This window comes from Microtus ochrogaster, linkage group LG5, assembly GCF_000317375.1.
Source record: "Microtus ochrogaster isolate Prairie Vole_2 linkage group LG5, MicOch1.0, whole genome shotgun sequence".
NCBI classification, from domain to species: domain Eukaryota; kingdom Metazoa; phylum Chordata; class Mammalia; order Rodentia; family Cricetidae; genus Microtus; species Microtus ochrogaster.
In genome coordinates, this window is record NC_022031.1 from 1750835 (window position 1) to 1764646 (window position 13812).

The following is a 13812-nucleotide window of genomic DNA, read 5'->3' on the forward strand; positions in this document are numbered from 1 at the left end:
TAGCTTTATCCTGTTCAGCTGTTGGCCAGCCAGCTTGTTTATTAAACCAATCACAACACATATTCACACAGCATACAGAACGATTATCCATAGAATCTTTCTCTCCAGTTTCATGTTCGGTTGTCTTCTTTATAACCCCAAGTTAAAACTTGAAGCCCATTGTTTGACATTTGTTCTGACTTGGTTTCTCTTGTTTTAATAAACATTAGGACCAAAAGGAAGAAAGGGTTTACTTCATCTTACAGGTTATAATTCATCATGGGGGAAACCAAGGCAGAAGCCCAAGGCAGGAATCTGAGGCTGAAACCATAGAAACACTCCTCACTGGCTTGCTCCCAGGCTCACATTCAGCTACCTTTCTTAAACAGACCACTTCTACCTTTCTCTCTCTCTCTCTCTCTCTCTCTCTCTCTCTCTCTCTCTCTCTCTCTCTCTTTTTGTTTGTTTTGAGACAGTTTCTCTGTAGCTTTGGAGCCTGTTCTGGAACTAGCTCTTCTAGACCAGGCTGGTCTCAAACTCACAGAGATCAGCCTGCCTCTTCCTCCCGAGTGCTTGGATTAAAGGTGTGCACCACCACCACCTGGCCCACCCCCACATTTCTAGGAATGGATAATGCCCATGGTAGGATGGCTCTCCTGCATCAATAAACAAACAAGACAACGCCCCACAGTCGTGACAACAGGTCAATATGTTGGAAGCAATTTTTTAAGAAGGTACATTCTTCTAGGTGTGTCAAGTTGCAAACAAAATCAGTCTTGTTGTTGTTGTTAGAAATTAAGATTCTCCTAGATAAAGGTTGGAGTTATTAATGTGAATCAAACTTTTGGAATCTCTTGTCCTAGTTCAGGCTAGATTATGTGGAGAATTCCAGGCTGGTGGCCAGGGAGTGTCACCAGAACAGCAGAGTTATTTAGAGGGATCTTCTCTCATGCCAGCCCCAATTGCCTTCAGATGATGAACACTCAGGGATGATGGAGAGAAGTGATGACCTCTGAGACCTCTCTCCTTACACAGCCAGCTTTCCAACTTTTAGTTCCAGGACTTCTTCACATACCTTGAGAGTTTTAGGGGCAGTAATACATAGATAAAGAACTTTAAAAGGTGCCAGGAAGAAGAATGCCACAAATAGTACCCAAATAATAAAAAACAACAATGTTACAGTTTTGAGATGGGAGGGCGGTTTATTATGTATTAAAATCAAAGAACTATGGAAATGATCTCCTTTATTCAGAGATTAACACAGTCCAGTGGGACTGCTGGCCATCTTGAGTTGTTGGCTGCATCGTATCAAATGTTTTATAGGACTTGGTAGTGCTCCAGCACTTGGGAGGTGAGGGCTGGAGGTCACCCTCTGCCGCTATAAGGCAAGTTCTATGTGACACGAATCATTCACATCAGCTGTCAGGAAGAGTGGTACTTCGTACTCATCTGTGATATAGACAACGTTTTCGTCAACTGTTAAATAATTCAACATCCGAAGCTCCTTACCTGAGTGACTTTACAATCAAAGGATGTTGATGTTCCTGGGACTGTAATGGATATCGAGCAGTTATCACCATGGATGAGGGGTAAAGAAAGCCATTTTGGATTCTCCTCATATTTATTATCTAGTAATAAATGTTATTTACTTTCTAGTTTGCATAATCTTTATGATATTATATGCTACCACAATTCATTAAATTAAGGATTGCAAAGCTTGCCTAGGGGTACATGCTGTTTTGGGTCTTTGTTGCTCTGCTATTCAGCATCTAAGTATTCTTCCTTTTCTTTGTCTCTTTGCTATTCAACATTTAAAAAATCCTTCCTCTCTTCTGGTAATCCCCTAGCATGTGGGCATTGTTCCCACTGTGGAGCCAAAGGGCCAAACAGTGCTTCTTCCTGCCTCATTGCAGCTAGAATAGAGTTACCAAAACCATAGCAGGTCACGGGGTATTGTGGAATGCTTTTTAAAAATTCAACCTCTGGGTCCCATATCCAGAATTTGATAATTTCTAATGGAGTTTTCAGATAGTTGGAGACCATACTGTAGGAACCACAGAGCTAGAATTTAGACACATATCTGAGGACAGTCAGAGATACAGCAGTCAAACAGAGAACAGAGGAGAATTATCTGTGTACAGCTCAATGCCAGGTTCCAGCTATGACAACACGAAGTTCAAGGAAAGGCCAGACATGGAAGCAGGGGGCAAGCCCATTGCTTTGGAAGATCTCACCTCTCTCATTCCTGTTTTTCCCTGATCCTCTTTTTCTTTTCCTGTAAATTCTGTAAGATCTCCAAGTGCTTTTGTAAAATTATCTTTCTAAATAACCTGGGCCATTTCTGTTGCACGCATCTAGGAACCCAGACTGAAAGAATTATGGTGTCTTTATCACATCCCTCCCCTCAAGGCTTAGGGAATCTATGTGAACGACAGGTCAGAAAGGACATGAGATCCAGAGGCTGTGGATGACTTTCAGGAAACAGCATTTTCCAGAGACAACAGGTCATCTTTGAAATCACAGAGACAGGACAGCTTGCATAGGACCCGCTCAAGCTCAAGCCAGACAAAACCCCAGCATGGAGAAGGGAGAGGGGACATAAAGTCCCACCCCAGCCAAGAAGCCATTCCCAACTGATAGCTTTTGGATGAAGGAAATAAGCTTTATTCAAGGGCGTAACACTGAGCATATAAATCACACTGCAGGGCAGACCTCACGCTCGGAGTAGGTGGCCAGTACAAAACAGACTCCATGTTTTTGTTTTTGTTGAAAGACAGAAAAAAAAAACCATGACGTTGGGTGGGTAGGGATTTGGGAGAGGATCTGGAAAGATTGGGGAAGGAGAAATAGTACGTCAAAATTTATTGTATAAAATTCCCAAAGAATAAATAAAAGCATAAACTAAAAGAATTTATTCATGAATAAGTTAGGACTTGAACTGTTATCAATCAGTGGTCTCAAAAACTCAGCTATGAGAACATAATTACAGTTGACTGAGGAGTACTTACAGAGGAGAAAAGAAAACTGACCAACCTGGTTGTGGTGATAAAAGCCATCTTATAGTAAAGACAAACTAGGTTCATTCCTATTTATGACCAAGCCTCTGTTCCTTAAAGATTAGGCTGTGCCCCACCTGTACCCTTAACTACAAATGGTTCTGTATGGCCTGTTCCAGGAAATTGGAACCTTGCCTTTGTTTCAAAAGTTATGACTGTCTTGCAACCGTATCTTTGTTTCAAAAGATTATTATAACCGCCTGTTGTGAGTACCTAGTTATGACTGCCTTGCTATGTTCTGCTTCTATAATCCCACCTATTTGTCTGCCAAATCCCTTATTTGGAAACTCCTTATCCTTAAGCTATAAAAGCCCCATGTCTAATACTGTCCTCTTGAACCCTACCTTTGGGGAAGCAGCCCATGTACATAATAAAAAGCTTGCTTTAATGAATTGCTTGCTTGGCCATGGTGGCCTTTCTTCACAGGATATTAGGAATGTCATTTTGGGGGGTGTTAAATGTAGCAACCAGCAGGTGTAAACCGAGATCTAGATGAGCTTGTGTCAGGAAGGAAATGCACATGTTAGTCTTCAGTTCTGTATCTTCTAGCCATTCCTGACTTTACGTATCACCCTCAAGATTTCAAAGCAATGCTCCATAATCTACAGTTTTGTCACCGAGTACTGATGTTTGAATTCCCCTTACACTTGCTGAGCAGGTGGTCAGCCACTGGGTCACCCTCCCAGCCGAAAATGTTAAAACTAATCTTTGTCACATATATATATAGAAATGTACAGAAATCTTAAATATGGAAAGACTTTCTAGAACACTCTCTTTAAATATATTTCAATCTTTTTTTTATTCACGTGTATGTCTGTGTGAGTGTATGCCACAGGTAGGTAAGAGCATGTCGGAGTCCTTTGATCTGGAATAATAGGGGTTTGTGAGCCTCCTGAGCAGGGTGCTGGGTTCCAAACTCAGGTCCTCTGGAAAAGCAATAAGTGCCCTTAACAGCGGAGCTCTCCCTCCATTCTCAGAAGGGCTTCAACAGCTGCAGGAGGATAGGTTTGAAAGGTAGAAGACCAAAACAGGCAAACCAGCCAGGATGCTGCAGCCTCACTGGAGCAACAGGTGGTACTCCCTTGCGACACAGAAGTCCTCTCTAACCTCCATAGTTGGCATTTTCTTTGGGTTGCTAAGCAGGTCCCAAATAAAAACATGGAGACTTAATATTAATTATAAATGACCAGCTTTAGCTTAGTCTTGCCTGACTATCTGTCTTTAACTAAATTTAACTGGTATCTGTTCATCTATAAAGGACTTTTTACCTTTTGTTCATTCTGGATGTTCTACATTCCTGCTTTCTCTGTGCCTGTCTGTCTGGCCCCTGGCATCTCCCTGATGTTTCTTTTCTTTCTTCTTTGAGCCTCAGTTCCTCTCCTATTTACTCCCCCTGCCCAGAAGTCCTACCTAAACCTCCTCCCTAACTATTGACTGTTCAGATTTTTATTAGACCAATCAGGTGCCTTAGGCAGGTAAAGTAAAAAAAAAAAAAAAGCAACACATCTTTACATAGTTAAACAGATGCAACACAATTTTGCATAGTTAAACAAAATTCTTTAACAAACTGTTAGGAATTTTTCCTAACATGAGCTCTCTGCCAATGCAAATACCAATCAAGCCAAATCTAAACAAGCCAAGTTAAAAAAAAAATCCAGGTTTAATGGGATGTCTGTGCTCTTGGGTGGTCCTGAGGGTGAACTGGGAGGCCAAGGAGGAAGGAAAAGAGATCACTTTGGGAGCTCACATAAATACCCAGTGGGAGTGGTCAGGACCTAGCATGCTGGGATTTGAAGTCCAGACCAAAGCAACCCCCAGGTCAGGGAGGCTGGGATGAATGCTAGGGGCTGGGGACTACGCCCCCAATTTAACATTCCAGACTCTTTGGATATAGGGGTGACAGGAAATTGAAGTGATAATTATGACAAACATTTAGGCTCTCTTAGAAAAATGGGGCTTTGACTCAAGTCTGGCTACTTCCTGCGGGTATGGGACGACATGGGGAAGGGGAGAGCTAGATGTTGTTGGGTCCACGCTCAGCTAGAGGTGTGGCTGGAAAGGCATCTCATGTACTGTCATCCCGGAGACATCAGGCATCTGTTCCTTGGGGGAGGTGAGAAGGCAGGTATCTAGGAAGGAAATATTGTTATTACCAAAGATGAGTGTGCCAGGATGAGGAGCAGGTAGGCCCTTCATTGTGGCATCCTGGAAAACCGGAGGGTGGAAGGTCCTGTCTGCTGGACAGATCAAGTCTCCTGAGTGGGTGCCTGCTTGAGCCTGAAGAGATGGTACCAGCATGGGTGTCCCAGGAGCTTGGCAGCTGAGGGGGTGGTGAGGATTACTGTGTGAGGTGCTGTTCATTGAGGTTCGAGAGACCTAGGAACTAAATGTTTGAGGAGTACTCTGTCCCCTGGGGAGAGCGCGGCAGGTTTAGGGACATGAGGGTCCACTGGTGTGGTGGCAGGGAGACAACTGTCAGCGTGTGAACGGAGGAGGGGACCTTAAAAGAGAGAGGTAGAGTGAAGGAGTTTGAACTGGGAGGTGATGGTTAAGGAGAAAGGGCCTGCCATAAAGCAGCTCAAAAGGGCTCAGGCCCATAGGGGAACATGGAGTGGCCCTGAGGTGAGTAAGAGCAATGGGGAGAAGGGAGGGCCAAGATAACCTGAGTTCAATGGAGAGTTGGTTAGCTGTTGTTTGATGAGTCCATTGGCCCTCTCCACCTTTCCTGAGGATTGTGGATGGTAAGGGATGTGGAATTTCCAGGAGATGTTGAGAGCCTCTGACATGAGCTCCATGACCCTGGAAGTGAAGGCTGGCCCATTGTCCATCTGGATGGTTCGTGGGACACCAAACCGAGGAATGATGTGGTCCAGGAGTACCGGAAACACCACATCTGCTGTTTCCCTGGAGACTGGAAACACTTCTATCTATCTTGTAAAAGTGTCCACAACTGTTAAGAGATAATGGAGTTTTTTATGAGTAGGCATATGAATGAAATCAATCTGCCAATCTTCACCCGCTTGGTATCTGCAAAACTGGCGTAGAGACTGATGTATGTGGAGAGCCCCTTGTGGGTTGGCCTGGGCATACATCTGGCAGGAGGAGTGAACCTGTAAAATATGATCTTGGAGATGGATGGGGTCAAAAACTTTGGGGCCTATGTGTAAGGTCTGGTGGATGTCTGAAATGATTGACAATGCCTGGTCTTAAGGAAGGGTGAGACAGTTATTTATTTTTTTCTTTATTTTTTTATACTTTATTTATTTTCGCCACCGCCTCCCATTTCCCCCTCCCTCCTCAGCCCGAAGAGCAATCAGGGTTCCCTGCCCTGTGGGAAGTCCAAGGACCACCCACCTCCATCCAGGTCTGGTAAGGCGAGCATCCAAGCTGCCTAGGCTCCCACAAAGCCATTACGTATAGTAGGATCAGAGACCCATTGCCATTGTTCTTGAGTTCCCAGTAGTCCCCATTGTCCGCTATGTTCAGTGAGTCCGGCCTCATCCAAGGCCTTTTCAGACCCAGGCCAGCTGGCCTTGGCGAGTTCCCAATAGAACATCCCCATTGTCTCAGTATGTGGGTGTACCCCTTGCAGTCCTGAGTTCCTTGCTCGTGCTCTCTCTCCTTCTGCTCCTGACTTGAACCTTGAGATTTCTGTCCGGTGCTCCAACGTGGGTCTCCGTGAGACAGTTATTTAAATAGAACCATCCACCCTTTGTTCTCCCCCCCCCTTTTTTAAGCTCGTCCCTCTTTTTAGGTTCGTAAGAGGGCTGATAGCAGGGAGTTAAGAACAAAATATGTTCTGTGGAGTCTGAGGAGCTGGAGGCCAGCCCCTGGGCTACTGATTAAGCCTTGGCATTGCCTAAGGCCACTGGGTCCTTGGAGGACTGGTGTCCTCGACAGTGAATAATGGCTACTTCTGCAGGGAGCTGAATGGCCTCCAAAAGGTGGGCTATATATAAGGGGCCCATTAACTATGGAAGTGCCCTTGGTAGCAAATATTCTCCTTTCCTTCCAGAGTGCGGAATGAGAGTGGGCTATTAAGAAGGCATATGTAGAGTCAGCATAGATATTAGCTTGTTGGCCCTTGGATATTTGGAACACCCTAGTCAAGGCAATTAATTTGGCCTTTTGTGAGGAGGCTCCCATTGGCAGATGGGTCACTTCGACTATGTCAGTGGAAGTGACCACTGGATACCCTGCCTGGCAGTTTCCTGATTTATCTATAAGGGAACTTTTATCAACAAACAGGGTGAGTTGGGGATCTGCAAGTGGCTGGTCTAGAAGACCCTGCCAGGGTGAGGTTAGAGCCTCTACAGCCTCTGGGCGAGAGTGAGAGGGGGTACGGGGGGGGGGGAGAGGGAGGAGAGTTGTGGGGTTTAGGGCGGGACTGGAAGCCAAAGTAATTTTGAGGTTTTCTAGAAACAGTAAGTGAAAAGTCTGGACTCTTGAAGGCCTGAGGAGGGAGAGAGAGGGGAGTGTCTCAGAAGGTCTGAGAGGCGATGGGTGGAATATACCATGATTGGCACAGACAAAATGATCTTGAGGGCCTCTGGAGTGAGTTCAGCTGCCGCCGCCAGGGCTCTCAGGCATGGTGCCATCCACAGATGGTGACATCTAGCTATTTGGATAAGAAGGCAACTGCCCAATTCGAAGTTTTGGGTTAGAACTCCTATGACCACTCCTGACCTCTCATCTGTATAGAGATGGTAAGCCTTCGTGGGATCTGGAACAGCAAGAGTAGGGGCTGTCAGAAGGGCATCCCGCAGTAGAGAGAAGTGGTGGTGGACGATGGCCGGGTGGGTGAGAGGCCCCGTGAGGGTCCCTCTGGCTGCCTGGTACAGAGGCTTGGCTGTAATGGGAAAAAAGTTAGGGATCCAATGGCGAAAGAACCCCAACAAACCCCAAAATGAGAGGATTTGAGCCCCTGTGGTTGGAGGCTGTAAGTCACACAGGGCCTGGACCCTGTCAGAGGTGAGGGTCTTAGACCCTGGGCTGAGTTGAGCACCCAAATGTACCACTGTAGGAGAGCACAGCTGAGCCTTAGTTGGTAAAACTCGATATCCCAGAGATCCGAGGAAGTTCAGGAGCACAGAGGTGGCCGGCTGGGACAGAGACAATGTAGGACTGCAGAAAAGCAGGTCATCCACATACTGAAGGAGTATGCTAGAACCAGTGTCAAAGTTTGAGAGACCTCGAGCCAGAGTTTGGCCAAAGAAATGGGGGCTGTCCTGAAAACTCTGAGGGAGAATAGTCCATGTAAGCTGTCTGGAAGGCTTCGAGTCAGGGTCCTCCCAGGTGAAGGCAAAGAGGAAGTATGAGTCAGGGACCATAAAGAAGGCATCTTCTAGGTCCAGAGCAGTAAAATAGGAGGTGGTAGAAGGGACATTAGACAGGACGTTGTAAGGGTTGTTAACCACTGGGTGAACTAGAACGACTGCCTCATTTATGAGGTGGAGGTCTTGAACTAGGTGGTAAGCACCAGAGGACTTCCACACAGGAAGAACTGGAGTGTTTCAGGGTGAGTCCACAGGAATTAAAAGTCCTTGAGATAGGAGACAGGTGATGATAGGCTTAAGACCTCGGTGGTGGGTTTCAGAAGTAGGAAACTGGGGTCTGGAAGGATGAAGGGTCTTTAAGGTGAACTATCACTGGCTGGTTCTGAGCAGCAACCACAGGAGTGGCAGTGCCCCATACTTGGGGATCTCCTGGATTAGGGGAGTAGGGACAGAGCAGTCTGGGGCAGGAATCTGTGAGACTGTTAAAGTGAGAAGAACGTGTGACCCAGGAGTACGAGTGGGGACTACGGTGAGTGTGGTCCTGAAGCGCCTGAGAATATCTCGACCCAGTAGAGGTGCAGGGCAAGCAGGTATCACTAAGAAAGAATGAGAGAAAAATTGTTCTGCAAGAATGCAGGGCAGTGGCAAAGTTTTAAGTGGGGAGGAACCAGTCCCGTCTACCCCATAACTAAAATTAGTGAGGGGAACATAAGGCCCAAGTGAGAAGTCAGAACAGAATAGGTAGCTCCCGTGTCCAATAGAAAAGTAATGGACTTGCCCACTACCGGTAGCATTACCCTAGGATCTGATTGGGTTATGGGATATACCAAGTCTGGGCAGTGTCAATCCTCTGCAAGGTTGAGAAGTTCGAGGGCTGGCACAGTTTCACTTGCTGACATTGGTAAGGTTGAACCACTGTGCCGTGGCATAGAGGATGAGCCCGCACGGGGGCATTGTGATTTCCAGGGTCCAGTTTGCCAGCAGATAGGGCATAACCTTGGAGTAGGCATAGTGCAATATCATGCTACGTGATCATTTAGGCCACACTTGAAATAGCTTGCCTGTGAGGTTGACTTAGGCTGGGCTCCATCAGGATAGAGCCTTGTGGTTGGCTTTCTTTGATCCTCTTCCTGTGGCCTTAGGGTGGCTGCGAAGGCTGGTAAGGCAGCTGCCTGTTTCATCTCCAACATTAAAAATTTTAAAGGCTTTTTTCACCAATTCTCATATAGGGGTTTGGGGACCCTCCTCAACCTTTCTTAACTTTTTTCTAGTATCTGGTGCTGACTGAGAAATAAAATGGATAGCCAAGACCTTGGTTCCTGCTGGGGAGGTTGGCTCTAGCCTGGTATATTGGACCATGGTTTCTTGTAACCAATTTAGAAAAACGGCTGGATTTTCATCTGCTAGCTGTGTAATCTCTAGGAGTTTGTCAAAATTAACTACTTTTTCAGAGACCATTTCCATACCCTGAAGGAGACAACAGACCATGATGTCTCGCCTCTGTCAGCTACTTTGGCCAGGTTGGTAATCCCAGTGTGGTTCTATGGCTGGTACAGCCACTTCTTCCTCAGTGACTGTGCTGTCTATCAAATGAGTCTGGTCTGCATATTGCCTAGCTGCTACCTGAATTCTATTTCGCTCCTCAGGGGTGAGAATAGAAGCTTGGATGATGTAATAGTCATGCCAGGTAAGATCGTAGGTCTGGGACAAATAATGGATTAGTAGAAAAGGAACCTAGCTGCTTTCCTGTCTGAGAGAGATCTGGAAGAGAAAAGGGAACATGAACTTTCATAATGCCATCGACTCCCGCCACCTCCCTAAGAGGACAGAGAAGGGCGGAGCTATGGTGGGATCTGGTACGGGAGGAGACTGGGGAGAATTGGGAGGGGCTAGCCCAATGCGCAGAGGGGGTCCAAAGGTAGACACAGGAGGTAGGAGGGGGAGGGGAAGATGGAGAAGGTGGAAGTTGACCTTGATTTGAAAGTTGACCTCCAGATTTGAAAGGGAGGAGGTAGATGGGGAAGGAGAGGAATGTGGAGAAAGTTGCTCCACGGGAGGGGGTTGGGTAGTAGGGGCTTGAGGGAGTTGGGGAGGGGTCAGTGCTCTGGCTGTATGTTCCAGCTGGAATTGTCGGGGTCCCAATTCCCATATGACTGGGAATTTGGAGGCATTGTGACTTTAACGACCAAGATTGGTGCTGCGAGACACTGGCTACTAAGGGAAGGACAGGAGCGCAGAGACCAAAAATCGTGGACATATGTAAGCTCTGCCCATTTGTTCTTACGGTGACAAAAATTTTCTAGGTCCTGGAGGAAGGTAAGCTCAAGGCTTCCTTCTGGTGGCCAATGTGTCCCATTGTCAAGATTGTATTGAGGCCAAATCTTAGTGCATAGGTAAATTAACCTTTCGGGACCGATTGTGTCAGACAAGCCCAATTTAAAAAAATTTTGTAAGAGGCATCCCAGGGAAGATAGCAGATCTGGCTTTGAACTGCAAGTGCCCATTATAAACTCTATGCCCAACCAAGTAGCCTAAGTCTATTACAGTATGCCAGCTAAAATAGCTCTGAGACTCAACAAGGTTGTGAAAATTGAATGCTTGGCATCCCAAAGCAAACAAATCCCTAGCTCAGCCAAGCCTGGTCTTGCTGGTCTGCTGCTGAGATCAAACTCTTGGTGCAAGCTCTCGGCTTCAACTAGAGTCCGATAGTCAACAAAAATAAGTACAAATGGGTCCCCTCAAAGCCCTATAGCATAGGGAAGAAAAACTCACCAAGACGCTGTAGGCCAGGCGCCAGTTTTAGCGTGGTGTGGAGAGCTCAGATTGTAGATTGGGGACATTCGACACTTGGCCTAGGGCTGTGCAGAAAGGGCCGCCCTACCCAGTGGGACCTCCAGATATTAGAAATTGTTCCTAATGTGAGCTCTCTACAATGCAAATCCCAATCAAGCCAAATCAAAACAAGCCTTCTTTAAATCTGTAAAACAGAAATATCAAATCTAGGTGTACAAATCTTCTAGGAGTAAAAAGAGGTGCTTGCAAAGTGTTCAGCCCTTGTCAGCCTTTGCCATGTATAATCCATGCTCCGAAACAGAAGATCAGCTACACATATTCTGTTGTCATCTCTCCAGCATTTCCGAGTTCCATTTCAGGGATGAATTCTTCACAGCGCATCCCCCTCATGTGTTCAGGCTCGCATATTGTGGTGGCATCCCTTTCTAGACAACACAGCTGGAAGGTGAGTGGCGGAGTAACTGGGTCCCCTGTGCTTGCAGTCTGTCGCCCAGGTGAACCCAGAAAAGAGACCCAGAACATGGCAACAAATGGGGCGACCTGTCATGGTGCCTACTAACTGTTAAAAACGAAGACTACAGAACAGATATTGAAGGACACCATGGTGGATGAATGTGAATGGATTCGACATTCAAGGCATTATTCTATAATGGCTTAAATGCCATAACGAAATAGTCTAGGAGTAATTAAGAAAATAGGATAAAACTGTACTATCATCTGGAGTCACATCTCAATCTCTGTTCCTTTCCTTAACCAGCAGTAAATTCCTGAGCAACTTACATGGTGTCTGAATCTCTCTCTTCAGCTCTGCAATGGATAGGGTAATGGACTTCCACAGACTGGCTAGGCATGGGATCTGGTACAGCTCCGGGATGGCCTGAAGATATTGCCACCCTTCGACCTATTGAAATCACTTTTCCAGCTTCCTGTTTGGACTCATTCTCCATTATTTTCCCTTTAACACATCATTGTAATGACCTCTTGTGTCCAACGAAATGATGTCTACAGAAAGAAACCTCCACTGTGGGGCGAAAAGATGGCAGAGGATGTAGTGTTTGATTACTTTTGGCAAAGCCTTACCTGGGACGTTAGGCAGAAACTGCCGCCAGCACTCTTTGTTATGCCAGGAGACCAGGAAAGAACTGCAAAGAGGTCCTGGCTAGCTCTCAATTCCGAGTTCTCATTAACAGCCATGAGAAATAGACGAGCTGGTCGTGTTCCGGAACTTTCCAATTTGTGCAAGAGAAAGAGTCACTTGAGTCTTTCAGCCCCACCTGGGAATGTCGGTGGGCTGTTTGGTGTGATTCTGATCCTGTTCGCAGTCTGGCATATGCAAACCACCATCTGCCTGCACGGTTCGTCCCAGCATTTCTAACAGTGTTTTAGTAATCACACCGGGCTGCTTTCAGGTAAGACAAACAGTAAACGCAAATTACTGCTGTAAATTAAGGAGCCCATGCCATGAAAATACGAACTAACAAGCAGTCTGCAATGTGTGTCTTCCTAAGGGAGGATTTTATGGAAAATCTCGGCATCGACTCCATCAACTTGCCTCCAACACTTGTCCTGCTTCCCTGACTTCTCAGCTGACAAATGCTTCTCTCATCCCCAGGTCTCCTCAGCTTGCCTGACAATGCAACTGCAACCCAACTGTGCCCAGAAGAACCCATATGGCTACCAGAAAACTCGCTGATGCTGAAGGGCATTGTATACATCTGTGATTTCTGAGACTGTCTGGAATGTTCTCAGAAGATGGAATTGTACATTGTGCCCTGAACTGCTGCTTGGCACCCTTCTCAGTCATCCCCAGTGCCTCTTCAGTTTCTCTTAATCCATTTACCCACTCCCCAATCCCATTTATTTATTTATCCAATTGCTTCAAAAACACGTACACACAATCATAGACCATCATATTCAAACATGTATTATGTTTATTTTACCCTTCTTCAATATTCCTTTTACTAAATTTTACTAAATTTTTACTAAATGGTAAGTTTTATGTATTAGATCACTGTGACATTAGTTCTCCCAGTACCATTTAAACTTAATCACAGGCGGTTGTGTATTTGTTAATTGTTTGGGACAGTAGCGGTTGTACACAAGCGATGGTCTCCTGTGAGTTACTGAACACACAACACAAAGTAAAGGCAATGAAGCTGGGAAAACGCTTGATGTTTATATATTGCAGTTATCTGTTGAAATTTCCCATAAACTGAAAACTCTGTTTAGGTGATGATTGGGTCTATGGTCTTCCTACTATTGCCCTGCCCACTCTTAAAAAACTAGCAACCAGCAAAGGACGAGGCTCGGGAAATGCTGGTGAGGTGACTCATGTCCCTGACGCTTGCTGCTTATTCAGCACTGAGTCGAGTTCTGAATATGATAAAGCTTCAGCACTGGAAATTTCCGCAGTATACAGAGATCTGAGGAAACACAGAGAAGTAGTTCTGACCTCTGCTAATCAGGCCTTAATGAAAAACGTGAGGAGAAAGAAAGGAAGGCTCAACAGTAAAGGCATCGCCACCAAGCCTGACTCTCTGAGTTTGATCCCAGCACCGGCACGGTGTGAGGAGACAAATGATTCCTGAAAGCTGTCATCTGACCATGTTGTGCTGTGGCGACATTCCGCTAAATAAGTCAATAAATGTAATAAACATTTTTTTATTGAGAAAAGGAAAAAAAAAAAAACAAGTTTCCACCTCCTCCCA